This window comes from Heterodontus francisci, chromosome 26 (assembly GCF_036365525.1).
Source record: "Heterodontus francisci isolate sHetFra1 chromosome 26, sHetFra1.hap1, whole genome shotgun sequence".
NCBI lineage: Eukaryota > Metazoa > Chordata > Chondrichthyes > Heterodontiformes > Heterodontidae > Heterodontus > Heterodontus francisci.
In genome coordinates, this window is record NC_090396.1 from 22,925,012 (window position 1) to 22,941,743 (window position 16,732).

The following is a 16,732-nucleotide window of genomic DNA, read 5'->3' on the forward strand; positions in this document are numbered from 1 at the left end:
GGATGACCCTACAGCTCTCATTTCTTTCTTTGACTTGAATCACTCCTCTCTCACTCCTAATGGCTGGGTCAGTAACCAGAGGAAACAGATTTACAATAACTAGCAAAGAGTAGAGTTTAGATGACTTTGCTTTACACAGTGAGTTGTTACAAACTGTAATGTACTGCCTGAAAGGGTGGTGAGAGCAGATTGAATAACTGATGTTCAAAAAGCAATTTGATATTTTTCTTGAAAAAGGCAAAAGAATTACAGAGCTATGAGAAGAAAGAGCAAGAGTGTGGGGCGAATTGAATAGTTTATTCAAACAGTCAGCACAGGCACAATGGATCAAAGGGCCTCATTCCGTGCTCTTTCTGTCTCTCTTTATTCTGCCTTTCTCTGTTCTCTGTTACTCTCCTCTCCCAACTCTTCTAAAGCAGGTTGGATTTGTGATCTTGATTTAATGCCATGAAAATGTGGGCGGCACAGTGGCGCAGTGGTTAGCACCACAGCTCCAGTGACCCGGGTTCAGTTCTGGGTACTGCCTGTGCGGAGTTTGCAAGTTCTCCCTGTGACCGCGTGGGTTTTCGCCGGGTGCTCCGGTTTCCTCCCACAGCCAAAGACTTGCAGGTTGATAGGTAAATTGGCCATTGTAAATTGTCCCTAGTATAGGTAGGTGGTAGGGATGTGATAGGAATGTGGGATTTGTATAAATGGGTGGTTGATGGTCGGCACAGACTCGGTGGGCCGAAGGGCCTGTTTCAGTGCTGTATCTCTAAACAAATAAACAAAATGATTTGCTGACCACTTTACATAAGCAATTCTAAACATACATAAAAATTATTTTTTGAGGAGGTGGGTTTTTCTGGTTCAGCTTATAAGAATGAAAGTTTCTTTGTCTTCCAGTTGCAAGAATCTAATGTGAAATTAGGCTGGGGCAGTCTTAATCCCGTTTCAAGTGGGCACCAACCTGCACTACAAAGCTGTCTAGAATTTGCACTAAATGAAAAATCACATCCAGTGAGGCCATAAGGTTAGCTGGTATGTGAAATGGACAATTCACAGCAGTACTGGGGTGAGATTGGAGTTGTATATAGGGAGCTTTACTCTACATATGGATAATATAGTACTTTTTAACAAAAAAAGGTCTCTCTGACCCTAACCTTAAATTCAGGTCAACTTATTTGCCTCACGAAAGCAGTAAGCAATAAATATGACTATTGAACTGACTTCGGTAGCAGAGTGGATTGGGAGTTTAACTAAAGGGCAACAGGCTAAGAATAAGATTTAAAATATACTTCTTCAACTTGGCCTCAACTCTTTGACCATCACTCTTGATTTCTGGTTTGAGCTGCAAGTGACTTTTTGAAATGTTTTGATTTGACTTATTGTTATAATAACCCCATGATACCTTGACCTAATCTTTCTACTTAAAATTCAAAGGCTTCAAACGTCTTAACACAAGCAGGATTCCCCTTGCTTCCATTTAAAAAAGTGAATTGAAACAGAGTCACGGAAAAAGTGACACCTTTAAAAAAGAATCAATACCTGTCAAACAAAGGAACTGAATGTTCTGGAGATGTTAATAGATGTATTAATATGCCCAAGGTATTAAGCATTATGGAACCGTGGCAGGTAGATGGAGTTAAGATATGGTCTAATTTACTGGTGGAACAGGCTTGAAGGGCTGAATGGCCTCCTGTTGTTCCTATGCTCCTATTTGATTCATATGGGAATGAGGAAGAGAGTATAGAAAGTTTAGCAGGACCTAGTTTATGACTAAGGATGTCACCCATAGACTGGGAAAGCAGCAGGCTTAATGGGCCAAATGGCTTTTCCTCTTTCCAAGCTTTCTTACTGGGCATGTGTGACCACTTTTAGACTCAGTGGGGTTGCACATTTGAAGGTCTATTCCAAGTAACGGTCTGTTCAATGAATACGGCTGATTCGGCGCATTGTCAGACCAGTCCATCAGGAACCACTTTGAGTGGCCTTGATGGAATGACTACTATAGCTCACGCCCTATGATTCAGTACGTTATCCCTTTTAATAAGGCCTAATGTGGAACATGCAGGCAGGCTAAGAAAAAGTGATTGGCCTCAGGATTTATTGACATCCTGCCAGCTTGTAGTTCAACAACAGCATTTCCCTGGAAATTCCTCTAATACTTCCCTTGGTGTTTTCAGGGGAATTCTCCATGGTCTGCACGCAAGCCTCTGATAGTTTGCCAGACGCTGAAGTCTGTAATGCCCATACACAGCACACTGGATTAGGAAGCCAAGTAGTAATTGCTTGCAGCTGAAGGTTTTTCTCGTGCAAGCGAAGCTTCAAACAAACTGTTAATCAGCTCCTCCTTCTATTGAAGGATGAAGATCCTGGTTTAGAAATTCAAGAGGATTCTGTTGCACAGCATTTTTCTTCCCCTGCTCCCCAACCACCCCCCACCCCCCAACAAACCCTTCTAACTCCCCTGCTTTTCTTCAGAATAGTGCCAAGGGTTCTTTTATATCAATCTGAGACGGCAGATGGCACCTCAGTTTAACATCCCATCTGAAAGATCATATCTCTGATGCGCTGCCCTCTTTCAGTACTGTACTGGAGTGTCAGCCTAGATTATGTGCTCAACTCTCTCGAATGGGGTATGAACTCATGATGTTCTGACTCAAAAGGCAAGAGTGTTTACCTGTTAAGCCACAACTGCCATTTGGAATATTGTCTTACATTAAAGGCACTCAGGAAGCTGTAGCCGGGGCTTGGGGCCTGCTACAGCCATTTTTCACTCTTTCCCTGCTAATCACAAGCAGGCTCCCCATCGGAACAGTGTCCTGAGGTCTGATCAACATCACCACTCCTCCACCCCACCCGGTCTCCCTTATGACCCTCTCTCTGCCACCCCCACTTCACTCTCCCAATCACTTCCCCCCCCCTTTTTAATACAAACTGCAGACCACTGCCGCTGCCCCAGCCTAAAATTCCTGAGCTCTTCACCTGAGCTGTCTGATATTAATGAGGCCCAAGGCCAATATTGAGTGCACCTTGGGCCCACCTGTTCCAGCACAGGCCAGCGCGGGTGAATTTATAGGCCATGGTTTTTAACATAAAGAAAGGTCACAAGTAGGATCAGACTGTAAGCATGAGTTGCAAAAGTTAAGGGAGATGGCCAAAGGCATGGTCAACGAAGTAGGTATTGGAGAGGCTATGCAGACTGGGAGAAAGGCAACAAGGTAACAGGATATAGGAAGGGAATTGCAGAGTGGGAGTGTGAAGCTGTGGGCTGTGCTACCATTGGAGTAGAGGAGGCAGGGAGGGGATGCATGTCAATCAGAGCCAGAAGAGCAAAAGTTGTGAGCTGGGACTCAGCGTTAGAGAGGTAAGAGGCCATATAGAGATTTGTAAACAAAGGTGATGATTTTTGAACTCAATGAGCTGGGGTACAAGGAGACCAGTACATGTTAGTGGGACAGGAGTAACAGGTGAGCAGATTTAGGATGGGGTAGGGTAGGTGGTGGAGTTTTGGATGAGTTGGGGTTTATGTAAGCTCAGTAACAAAAGTGTTGGAGACGTCACAACTGGAGTTGATTCCAGTGGCTCAGTGTTTCAAGCGGGAGTAATGTAAGGCCGAAGGAAGCGGTATTCCGGAGCTGGTGGAAGTAGCACTCTCACCGAGGGATCCGAGGTGGAATTTGAAACTCAACTCAGTGTCAAACAGGACACTGGGGTTGTGAGTTTGTACATACACCAACAGCATCAACAAGAGATTACTGCACTTGATAATGTGGGAAAATGTGAAGTCGTTCACCTTGGCAGGAAGAATTTAAAAAAGCAGAGTATTACTTAAACGAAGAACGACTGCAGAATTCCGAAGTGCAGAGGGATCTAGGTGTTCTCGTGCTGGAGTCACAAACGGTTAGTATGCAGGTACAGCAGGTGATAAAGAAGGCTAATGGAATGCTATCCTTTATTACAAGAGGAATTGAAAATAAAAGTAAGGATGTTATGCTTCAGTTATACAGGGCATTGGTGAGACCACATCTTGAATACTGTGTGCAGTTTTGGTCTCTTTACTTAAGGAAGGATGTAAATGCGTTGGAAGTTCAGAGGAAGTTTACTAGATTGATACCTGGAATGAGCGGGTTGTCTTATGAGGAAAGGTTGGACAGACTGGGCTTGTTTTCACTGGAGTTTAGAAGAGTGAGGGGAGACTTGATTGAAGTACATAAGATCCTGAACGGTCTTGACAAGGTGGATGTGGAAAGGATGTTTCCTCTTGTGGGGGAGTCCAGAACTAGGGGGCACCGTTTTAAAATTAGGGGATGCCCTTTTAGAACAGAGATGAGGAGAATTTTTTTCTGTCAGAAGGTTGTGCGACTATGGAACTCTCTGCCTCAGAAGATGGTGGAGGCGGAGTCATTGAATATTTTTAAGGCAGAGGTAAATAGATTCTCGTTAGGCAAGGGAATCAAAGATTATCGGGGGTAGATGGGAGCGTGGAATTCAAGACACAAACAGATCAACCATGATCCTATTGCATGGCGGAGCAGGTACAAGGGGCCAAATAGCCTACTTCTCCTGCTAATTCATATGTTCATATCAGAGCAAGATTTACACTGGACAACATCAAAATGAGTCCAAACTTTCAAAGATGAATATGCTGCGTAAGTTTAATTTCAGCTGATTTCTTCAGTCCATCCTGTATTCTGAAGGATCAGCTTCAGAAGCTCCTCTCATCAACGTGCTTTAACAAATCCAGCTAGTTTCTGCCCTCTTTTAAAGCTTCCATAAGCTGTTCTTCTACATTCTATTCATTCTTCATGCTGGAACTCTTATCGAGTCAGCTGGAAAAAAATCTTTTCTTTAAAAATTGCTTCAGTGGCAGGAAGGCGACAGTAATCACAGAGTAAAGCTGGCCTTAAAATAAGTAAAGTTGGCATGTGATGGGGCAGCCTTTGAGTCATGGATTTGCAGTCTAAGCATTTTGCTGCATCCTGTTATTATTAAACTGACAGTCAGTCACAAGTAGCTGCTTCCTTTGTCAACGTAGTTGATAATTCTGTCATTGGGGGGGCGGGATTTGGGACCACCATAAAAAGCAGGTGACACACGTTACTGATTGACTGAGGTGTGTGAGTCCTGGCTGGGGAAATTTGGAACTGGAGAGCTGAGAATCTCTCAGCAAAACTTTCCCCGAAATGAAGATGGAAGAAAAATAGTGCATTAATGGTTGGAATTGTAGCCTAGAAATTTCTGTTAATGATATCAGCCTGCAAACTCTCTTAATCCGTTCGGAAGTATTCCTGTCTGCTATTTTGTTGCAACCATTAACCTGGTTATTTTAAACAGGTTAACACAAATGAATATCATATCAATGAGCAACGTTTTTTTTTTCCACAATAGTACCTTGTTGTCTAATAGAAGTTGTTGTGTATTATTGAACATTGTTTTTTTAATGAACACACAAAATTGACAGGTAGGAGAAGACCAGCTGGTTCAGCAAGCCTGCCTCACACCATGATAGCCGAAGCATCGCGGCTAAACATTCCCCCTGCCACTCCACACCCTCCTTCCCACCTCCACCCAACTCCACAGCCGTGTAATTTCCAGGGAGAGGTAAAACAACACAGCAAAATCCCCTGGACCAAAAGGGAAAAAATACTTTGGAAAATTCCTCTCTGATCCCCTCAGGCCATCAAAACAGCCTAGGAGATCGCATGGAACCAAGTGTCAGCTGTAAAGCCACTTGCCTTCAAAATAGTGTGATCTTTGCTCCAACCATGAACAGGTCCTGCTCCCTCTTGAAGTCAGGCAGAGTCAGCACCCACTACATGTAGTTATTTATTTAGTTTTAATAATACCATATTCAAAACTTTTTCCAGAAAATTCTGGTTGGGGTCTTTCTGTTCCAGTTTGCATGTTGCATGATAGCAGCTTTGATCTCTGGGATTTGCATTCCATGATGGGCTCAATGGCCTCCTTCTGTGCCGTAATAACTCTATGGTTGGAATTTTATGCTCTCCCCCGCAGCAGGTTTGGAGGCGGGGACAGCATAAAACCAGGTGGGATAGTGGTGGGTGGTGGAAAACCCCGCCACCATCCGGCCTCTGCTGAAATTTAGTCCGGGGCGGGAAGGCCTGTTTGCGGCCTTCCTGCCCCGCTGCCAATAGAGACCGATAACTGGCTAATTAATCTCCAATTAAGGGCCTCTTCCCGCCGCAGCCGCTATTACCCGTGCAGCGGGCGCCCTGTCGCCACACAGGAAGCATGGTACGACAAACCGTGTGGGCTGCTTCCCGGCTCTGGGCGGGCGGGGGGTTGAGGTAGTCCTCCTTCAGAGGCACTTAATGCCTGAACAAGGGTCCCAGCATCGGGAAGGGGTGGCCCACTGAGGGCCATCCCCCACCTTTGCTGCCGATTCCCCTCCCTGCCCCCAGCGACCTTCACCCCGTGAGAAGCCTCCGCGGTGGCGCTGCAGTTGCTGGCCTCTGATTGCCGGCAGCTCTGCCAGGCCAGGACTTCCAACAAAGGGGTCAGAAATCCTATGGAATGCCTGCCGCTGTCCAGTTAAGTGTCTGATTGGCACTAAATTCGGTGGGCCTTCTGGAAAAGAGTTGACACAGGGATCTGGTTTTCTCTGAAGTCTAGACCCCTGTAATGAGAAGCTTTCTATGTTGTCTAATGCAACATAAATGAGATGCATGTAGTTCAGTTGACTGAAGATTTCCAACAGGTTTATTAACAGTGTTACAACCAAGTGAGAAAGGGGTCTAGGGGTTCCCTCTCAGCCTTTGCCTGGATTGACCGTAACAGGGTTTAATTTTTAAAACACCGTGTTTTTAGCTTCCCCTCAGTGAATCCTTGTTCACTGCCCTCCAATTGTAAGACAAAAAAATCAACCAGACAGGTTTGCTTAGATTTAAACAAGAAAGGTGGAAGTTTATTAACCTTAAACTCTAATTCGGTTCACAACTACGAATACGTGACACGACCATGCTAGCATGCATACAAGATAAACACACACGCAGATAGAGGCAGAAAAGTAGAAAGAATAAAGGGGAAAAGTTTGAGGCAATAGCTGGGATTTATTTACTAGCCTTTGAGTTCGATGTAGAGTCTTTGATTGTAGCTAACTCTTGCCGTTTCGTTGGGGCCCAGTGCACATTTAAAACTTGTTTTGATGTAGGAGTCTTTTCTCTCTTGAGGTTTAAGTGACTTCATTGGATCTGGAAATTCATGAGAGAGAGAGCGAGAGAGCTAGCTAGGGGAGAGGCTCTCTTCTTCCAAGTTCAGTTGCAATCTAACCCAAACTGTGCTGTGAGCAGTTCAAACAAAACCTGGGCTCGCAGGTTAGTCATGTGACTAGCTGCTTTAACAAACTCCTGCCTTTGTGGATTCTCCATCTTAGCAGGCACCCTGGATGCTGGCTTTCTTACACATTCAATGTCTGGTGATCAAAATCCATTTGGGTTAACTGGATCAGGGAGCCGTTCTATTGTCTTCAGGCTGTGTCACTTATAATGCAAATGCTTTCCAGCCACTGCTGATCTCCTTAAACAAATCATTTCTTCATTCCAGCAACAGTTTAATGTCCATATGATAAAATTAATATGCCTCATTCTTGGCAGGTGGGGTCTTCATGACAACAGCTAACTATTATATACAGCACGGAGCTAACTATTTACAGGGCTTGCCTCTTGGTATTACAGTTACAGAGTGAGACTGGCATGTTGTCATATGACTGCATCCTGGCACTCAGCTCATTAGCATACTAAGATCTTAAAGGGACATCACTCTTAAAGGCAAACACACAACATTCCCCTTCTTTCCAAAGATAAGTCTTGTATGCTAAAAGCAAAAACATATAAAATTAGATAACATCAAAATCAATTACACATGGGTCGAGATTGTGAACTTTACAAATATAGAGTCTCAAAAGTCCATCAATTGTCTTGGTTTGGCAACTCTTGCTCGGGGAGTTTGTGTCTCATCTGTTGCTGTTCTTTCTGATGTTTCGCCCTGTCTGCATTCAGTTTCTGTTGCTCTGCCTTCAACCTGCTAACATACTCTGTTGCTTTTCTCAAGATGACTGCTTTTGGGGCCTTGTCTTTCTTGGAAAGTTCCGGCATCTCATCTTGAAAAGCTAACAGGCAATGTTACAATTCATTCCTCCTCTGCCTCTTCAGGACATTGTGTGTCCTTCGCCTCTCCTCATCCTCCCCGTCTGAAGGCTTGGGGCTCAAGGTCAAGGACTTGTTGGGGGAAGAGCACTTGGTCTCATGGAGATACCTGTCCGTTCTCGTTGGGATGCTGGCGGTTCTCTAGAGAGCAGGAGTGAAGGCGCAGCATAGTTGTGATGTTGCTGGGTTTCCAGATTGCACGGTTTGATGCTGGTCAGAGTCTGTGAGCAGGTTCCAGTTCCTGGAGGTTTTCCCTTAGCAATGCTCTCGTGGATAGATATGATGTTGAGCTCCTTTCAAGCTGGTAGTCCTTTCACTGCTGGTCCACTCTTGTCTACTAGGTAGAATGTGGTTTCCATGCCAACTTGCCGTATTTGCACTGCATTGTTAATATCCAACTGCAAGGGATGGGTGACCCATTGTCTGCAGATAACTTGTCAGTTGTTGGTTGTATTATTGATTCCCAAAGACACCGGTCCATGTCTTTGAGGATTCGGACTGATAAGATATTTGCACTAGCGCCAGTTTCAATCTTGACCTTGAGTGTATTGCTTGCCAGCTTTCTTTGGGCACGTGATGTTAATATTGGAGAAAGCTTCCAGTTGTTAGACTTCATCAACGTGATGTGTCAGATTCACAACGTAGAATGCCTTTTCGTCTTCTGTCTGAGAACTACTTCTCTCTGAGTCTTGTCTCAGGTCATTTTTGCCATGGATTTCGTGTATTGGCTTGTGTTTACGCTGGTCTCTGGTGCTTTCCTTGCTGCTGTTGCCCTGTTGTCTGTTCTCTTACGTCTGTCTTTCGAGCCAGAATTCCTGCATCGGCGGGCCCAATGTCCTTTTGCACCGCATGCTTTGCACAGGTGTCGAAATGCAGGGCAATTTCACCAAGAGTGGGACAGACCACACTTACCACACAGCATGCTTGCTCTTTTTGACCTGGTTATGGTGCCGATACTGTTGGTTGTAGCTAGTGCTTGCAGATGCTGTTGTCCAGCTACAATGGCTTTGTAATTCCTGCATCTTCCAGCAGTGCACCAATGCTGTGACCTTTCTTTTTCCCCAAGAGGTCTTTCTGAAATGCTTCACTGAGTGTTGATACAATCACCAGCTCCATTATTCGGTCTGACAGCTCAACTTCTAAGAAACCACATTAATTTCCCTTACTTCGGCATCTGCTGATGAACTGGTCTATTGATTCCTGTGGAGACATCAATTCCAGGCGGTGAATTCGGAAATTCACTCGTAATTGGAGCTGATCTGCCAGCACTTTCCATGTCTTTGCAGGATCTTTCTGGTCCTGTTCAGATAAGCCTGAGGTATTGATTCTATGTAAACCCTCAATTCCAATTACTATCATTATTTTTACACCATGTTTTTCTGGTTCTGTCTTGTTTGGTCTGTAAAGCATAATTGCATTCTCTGTTTGAACTTTTGGAACTCAGATAGGATATCCATGGCTTTCCAGTTTATGCTGGGAAACTTGGCATCCATCTTTCTGCTGTTGTTTTGCTTTAAAAATTGCTTTAAGAATTTGATTTCAGACTTGGTTCTGTGACTCTTCACTGTCTTCCTTTTGTAAAGAAACTCAGTGGGCTGCTTTGAATGACAGCAGCAGGTGTTTAGTAGTTCTTGTCTGTTTATCTAGCTTCCAGCATTCTGTCTGTTTATACAGCTGTTGAGCAGGCACTTTAAGTGCTTTTTTTAAACTAGGGTTTGTTTATACAGCCATTCAAGACCAAACTCTTCACAGTTGAGTGGTTTTAATGGGGTCTTTTACAACTCAGGCTGAATGAATGAAAGCCCTTCAGGTTCAGTGATTTAATGGTTTCTTTTTATAGCTCTAGCTGTGAGCTGCTTGAATGGAGGATTCCCTTTTGCTGTCAGAGGCCTCCTGTAATTGCACCAACCTGATCAGCCTGGGGGAGCCTGTGAAAACAATCGATCAGCCTGAGATAGGATTGGGTTTTTCCTGTTCTTTTACTGAGCCTTTAAAAAAAAAATCAACTTTGCAAGTACCTCAAAGCTTTTTTTTGTTCAACGGCGATTCTGACTCACCCAATTACAGTGATTGATTTGCAGCCTGTCATTCAGCACTCTGCCTTCTACAGCTGGAGGTAATTTTTGTTTACACTGTTTGAGCCAGTGTTTCTTTTAACGTTCTCTCCTTTAGCTTGAGGTAGTTTCTAAAGCTGTTTTCCTGTGGTCTTCAATCTTGGATTTGTGTTCTCACCACAGCTGCCACCATGCAATGGGAAGCTTTTTATGTTGTCTGATGCAACATAAATGAGATGCGTGGAGTTCAGTTGATTGAAGATTTCAAAAAGGTTTATTAACAGCTAACAAGTATATACAGTGCAGAGATAACTATTTGCAGGGCTTGCCTCTTGGTGTTAGTTACAATGAGGCTGGCATGTAGTCACATGATTGCATCCTGGTACTCAGCTCATTAGCATACTAAGATCTTAAAGACAATCACTCTTAAAGACAATCACACAACAACCCCCGCCGCCAGCATAAATTCCCCCATGACTCTATGACTCATTGCAGGAAGGCACATGTTTGACAATATTATGGTGCTTGACTGTGATTTTACTGAAGACAGAGGTTGGCTGTTATCTCCTGTCAGTGTCAGCTGTGGCTGTCTGATAGAAATCTCACTTCAGCGTTCTTTCCAGAGACTTGAGCACACTAATGGGTTCAGTTTATCTCCATAATCTGTCAGCATCATCTGAGCTTTAATGCGTCCTACTTTCTTGGAACATATTCCAGTTTGTGTTGTCCTCAGGCTGATCGGCGTTCCTTTTTATTTTGCTGCTTTTCCTTTAATTCGGCAGACAGGGAGAAGTATATCATGTTTTGGACTGAATTATATTGACATTTATTTTACTGCTTGATGTGGGAAACAACATTCCTGGATTATATATTTTTCAGTAAATCCCCCTTTGAAGTGGATCGTTAGGTTTACATGTTGTTAAAAGGCTTAGGCTGCTGCAACTCACCAAGTTTTCTTCGCCAGCACCTCGCAAACCCTCGATCTCTACCACCTAGAAGAACAAGGGCAGCAGATGTATGGGAGCACTACAACCTGCAAGTTCCCCTTCAAGTCACAAACCATCCTAACGTGGAAATATCATGCCATTCCTTCACTGTCGCTGGGTCAAAATCCTGGAACTCCCTTCCTAACAGCACTGTGGGTGTACCTACACCACACGGACTGCAATGGTTCAAGAAGGCAGCTCACCACCACCTTCTCAAGGGCAATTAGGGATGGGCAACAAATGCTGGCCTTACCAGTGATGTCCATAGCCTGAGAATGAATAAAAAAATTTAGACAGGGTTCAAAGTGCAACACCAAAAATGGACCACTGTTTAACTCTTTGGAGCATTTATTCTCATTGAAAGAAAGTTTATTGGAGGGAAAATGATCCAAGTTTTATAAATCATTAACAACAAGAAATTGCATTTATACAGTGTCTATCATAAAATATTTCAAGGCACTTCATAAAAATGTTATCAGTGAACACAAAGAAGGAGACATCAGAACAGGTAGGTTGGCATTCAAAGCGATATACTATAGGCACAGTGCTGGCATGTCCCCACAAAGATAAAGGGTGGTACTGCAAAATCTAGAGCCCCCTGGTTATCTAGAAGCTTAAAGGGTAAGTTAAAGCAGAAAAATAAATCTTATAACGATCACAAATATCATAATACTTTAGAAAACCGAGAGGAGTATAGGAAGTGCAGGGGTGAAGTAAAAAAAGAAATTAGGAAAGCAAAGAGAGGACATGAAAAAATATTGGCAGGAGAAATCAAGGAAAACCCAAAGATGTTTTATCAGTACATTAAGAGCAAGAGGATAACTAAGGAAAGGGTAGGGCCTATCAGAGATGTACAAGAGAACTTATGCGTGGATGCAGAAGATGTGGGCAGGGTTCTTAATGAGTTTTTTTGTCTCTGTCTTCACAAAATAGAGGGTTGATGCAGACATTGTAGTTAAAGAGGAGGAGTGTGAAATATTAGATACAATAAGCATAATGAGAGAAGTACTAGAGGGTCTGACATCCTTGAAAGTGGATAAATCACCAGGGCTGGATAGATTGTATCCCAGGTTGTTAAAGGAAGCTAGGGAGGAAATAGCGGATGCTCTGAGGATCAACTTCAAATCCTCACTAGATACAGGAGACGATTGGAGGTCTGCAAACATCGTACCATTGTTTAAAAAGGGTGTGAGTGATAGGCCAAATAATTATAGGCCGGTCAGTCTGACCTCGGTGGTGAGTAAATTATGAGAATCAATTCTGAGGGATAGGATAAACTGCCACTTAGAAAGGCACAGATTAATCAGGGATGGATTTGTTAAGGGAAGGTCATGTCTTACTAACTTGATTGAGTTTTTTGAGGAAGTAAGGAGGATTGATTAGGGTGCATGTGGTCTACATGGATTTTAGTAAGACATTTGACAAGGTCCCGCATGGCAGACTGGTCAATAAAATGAAAGCCAATGGGATACAGGGGAATGTGGCAGGTTGGATCCAAAATTGGCTCAGTGACAGAAAACAAAGGGTAGTAGTCGACAGATGTTTTTGCAAATGGAAAGTGGTTTCCAGTTGCGTTCCACAGGGCTCAGTGTTGGGTCCCTTGCTGTTTGTGGTATATATTAATGATTTGGACTTAAATGTGGGAGGCATGATTGGGAAATTTGCAGATGACACAAAAATTGGCCGTGTAATTGATAGTGAAGAGGATAGCTGTAGACTCCAGAATTATATCAATGGTTTGGTTGAATGGGCAGAAAAATGGCAAATGGAATTTAATCCAGAAAAGTGTGAGGTAATGCATTTGGAAAGGGCCAACAAAGTGAGGGAAAACACAAATAAACGGGAGGATATTGAAAGGGATAGAAGAAGTGAGAGACCTTGGAGTGCATGTCCACAGGTCCATGAAGGTGGTAGAACAGGTAGATAGAATGGTGAAGAAGGCATATGAAATGCTTTCCTTTATTGGCTGAGGTATAGAATACAAAAGCAGGGATGTAATGCTGGAACTGTATAAAACGCTGGTTCGGCCACAGTTGGAGTATTGCGTACAGTTCTGGTCACCACATTACAGGAAGGAAATAATTGCTCTGGAGAGAGTACAGAAGAGATTTACAAGAATGTTGCCAGGGCTTGAAAGTTGCAGCTATGAGGAAAGATTGGATAGGCTAGGGTTGTTTTCCTTAAAACAGAGGAGGCTGAGGGGTGACTTAATTGAGGTGTACAAAATTATGAGGGGCCTAGATAGAGTAGACTGTTTCCCCTAGTGGAGAGGTCAATTACCAGGGGGCACAGATTTAAGGTGATTGGTAAAAGGATTAGAAGGGACATGAAGAAAAACTTTTTCACCCAGAGACTGGTGGGTGAATTGACCCTGGAATTCACTGTCAGGAACGGTGGTGGAGGCAGAAACCCTCAACTCATTTAAAAGGACCTGGACATGCACCTGAAGTGCTGTAACCAGCAAGGCTATGGGCCAGGTGCAGGAAGGTGGGATTAGATTAGGCGGCTAGTTTTTCCAGCCGGCACGGACACGATGGGCTAAATGGCCCCCTTCTGTGCTGTAATTTTTCTCTGGCTCTATGGTTTTCCATGGTCCTAGGTAGGATTTAAGGAGGAGAGATATGTGAAGCGGTTTAGGGAGGGAATTCCAGGGTCAAATAGGTTTATAGAATGGAACTGTATAAGTTAAAGGCAAGGTAAGAACCAGGTGAGGTGACTATAAGGTAAAGAAACATAACAGGAAGTTCACTGCTTTATTCTTAGCATGAAGTGTGCTAATCTGTTTGAACTATGAACTATTTTAAGAAAGAGCTTGGGTTTATATAATGCTCAGGACATCCCAAATAACTTTACAGCCAATGAAGTACCTTTGAATTGTAGCCACTGTTGTAATGTGGGAAAACCTGACAAGTAATTTGCATACAGCAAGGTCCCAAAATAGCGGTGTGATAAATCAGCAATTTGTTTTTACTAATGTTTAGTGCTATGTTTGACAGCATCAAATTCCTATTCGCACTATTTAACAAAGTAATTAATCCATTTATGTTAAACAAATGCATCAACTAGTGCAATAAAAATAGCAGAATTCCAACCGCTTAGCAAGTGGCTACTTTCCACCTGGTGGGATATTTATTTCCTAATGTTAAACTTAATGAAAAAGTGAGTGAAAACAGGTGCAAGGTTGATAGAAAATGACTGTGGACTTTTTGTCCATTCATATCTCTGCTGTAGTCTTGCTCCTTCCTAAAATTAAAATTAGCAACAACAAAAACACTTGTTAAAGTCCAGTCACAAAATCACGCCGAATTATAACGGGAAATACAAAGAGAGCAAAAAAGTGACTTCTGAGCATCTAGAAATAAGTGCTGTTGAGAAAGGGCAAGACTTTGAAATATCACCACAGCACTAGCCAACCCTAATAAGCACGTTGATCACTTGATTGAACACAGAAGCGACGAATGTCCTTCCAGAGTGAGTCAGTTCTGTCTTTCGACCAGTGAAAAATGATTCTTTTGGGCCTCCTTATCTCGAGAGACAATGGATACGCGCCTGGAGGTGGTCAGTGGTTTGTGAAGCAGCGCCTGGAGTGGCTATAAAGGTCAATTCTGGAGTGACAGGCTCTTCCACAGGTGCTGCAGAGAAATTTGTTTGTCGGGGCTGTTGCACAGTTGGCTCTCCCCTTGCGCCTCTGTCTTTTTTCCTGCCAACTACTAAGTCTCTTCGACTCGCCACAATTTAGCCCTGTCTTTATGGCTGCCCGCCAGCTCTGGCGAATGCTGGCAACTGACTCCCACGACTTGTGATCAATGTCACACGATTTCATGTCGCGTTTGCAGACGTCTTTATAGCGGAGACATGGACGGCCGGTGGGTCTGATACCAGTGGCGAGCTCGCTGTACAATGTGTCTTTGGGGATCCTGCCATCTTCCATGCGGCTCACATGGCCAAGCCATCTCAAGCGCCGCTGACTCAGTAGTGTGTATAAGCTGGGGGTGTTGGCCGCTTCAAGGACTTCTGTGTTGGAGATATAGTCCTGCCACCTGATGCCAAGTATTCTCCGAAGGCAGCGAAGATGGAATGAATTGCGACGTCGCTCTTGGCTGGCATATGTTGTCCAGGCCTCGCTGCCGTAGAGCAAGGTACTGAGGACACAGGCCTGATACACTCAGACTTTTGTGTTCCGTGTCAGTGCGCCATTTTCCCACACTCTCTTGGCCAGTCTGGACATAGCAGTGGAAGCCTTACCCATGCGCTTGTTGATTTCTGCATCTAGAGACAGGTTACTGGTGATAGTTGAGCCTAGGTAGGTGAACTCTTGAACCACTTGCAGAGCGTGGTCGCCAATATTGATGGATGGAGCATTTCTGACATCCTGCCCCATGATGTTCGTTTTCTTGAGGCTGATGGTTAGGCCAAATTCATTGCAGGCAGCCGCAAACCTGTCGATGAGACTCTGCAGGCACTCTTCAGTGAGATGTTAAAGCAGCATCGTCAGCAAAGAGGAGTTCTCTGATGAGGACTTTCCGTACTTTGGACTTCGCTCTTAGACGGGCAAGGTTGAACAACCTGCCCCCTGATCTTGTGTGGAGGAAAATTCCTTCTTCAGAGGATTTGAACGCATGTGAAAGCAGCAGGGAGAAGAAAATCCCAAAAAGTGTGGGTGCGAGAACACAGCCCTGTTTCACACCACTCAGGATAGGAAAGGGCTCTGATGAGGAGCCACCATGTTGAATTGTGCCTTTCATATTGTCATGGAATGAGGTGATGATACTTAGTAGCTTTGGTGGACATCCGATCTTTTCTAAGTCCAGTCACAAAATCACGCAGAATTATAACGGGAAATACAAAGAGAGCAAAAAAGTGACTTCTGAGCATCTAGAAATAAGTGCTGTTGAGAAAGGGCAAGACTTTGAAATATCACCACAGCACTAGCCAACCCTAATAAGCACGTTGATCACTTGATTGAACACAGAAGCGACGAATGTCCTTCCAGAGTGAGTCAGTTCTGTCTTTCGACCAGTGAAAAATGATTAACAAGCGATAAATAGCATGAAGTCCAGCTGGTGTTTGTTAAAGTGGTGGGGAGGTGGGGGAAGTTTTTTTAAAAGGACAGTCAGACTGAAGCAATTCAAGAAATCATGGCTTTTGAAAAAGAGAGGTTTTAAAAAACTATAAGCTTTTCATGTGTATTGTATTTGGGTGAGAAAATTAATTAGTGTACAAAATAATAAAATTAAAATAAGTAGAGTGACATTCCTATATCTGTGAAAAAGTCACTGTTCAAACAAAACCCCATTTAACAGCTGAATTCGAGATCGCACAACCCTTACTGATTTGTGAACATTCTGTTATTATTTAGCATGGATATATATGGAGAGGATTGCTGTGATGTGAAAAAGGAAAGACTTGCCTTTATATAGTGCTTTTCACAACCATCAGACGTCTCAAAGCGCTTTACAGCCAATGAATTATTTTTGAAGTGTAGTCACTGTTGTAATGTAGGAAACACAGCAGCCAATTTGTACACAGCAAGCTCCCACAA

The 16,732-nt window shown here is 43.6% G+C and overlaps 1 protein-coding gene across 9 annotated transcripts in view; it reads left to right on the top strand.

The window, feature by feature from the left end:
* cacna1g (calcium channel, voltage-dependent, T type, alpha 1G subunit) overlaps positions 1 to 16,732 on the top strand; it is a 685,429-nt gene that overhangs the window by 523,499 nt on the left and 145,198 nt on the right. The gene's annotated exons all lie outside the window — the stretch shown is intronic.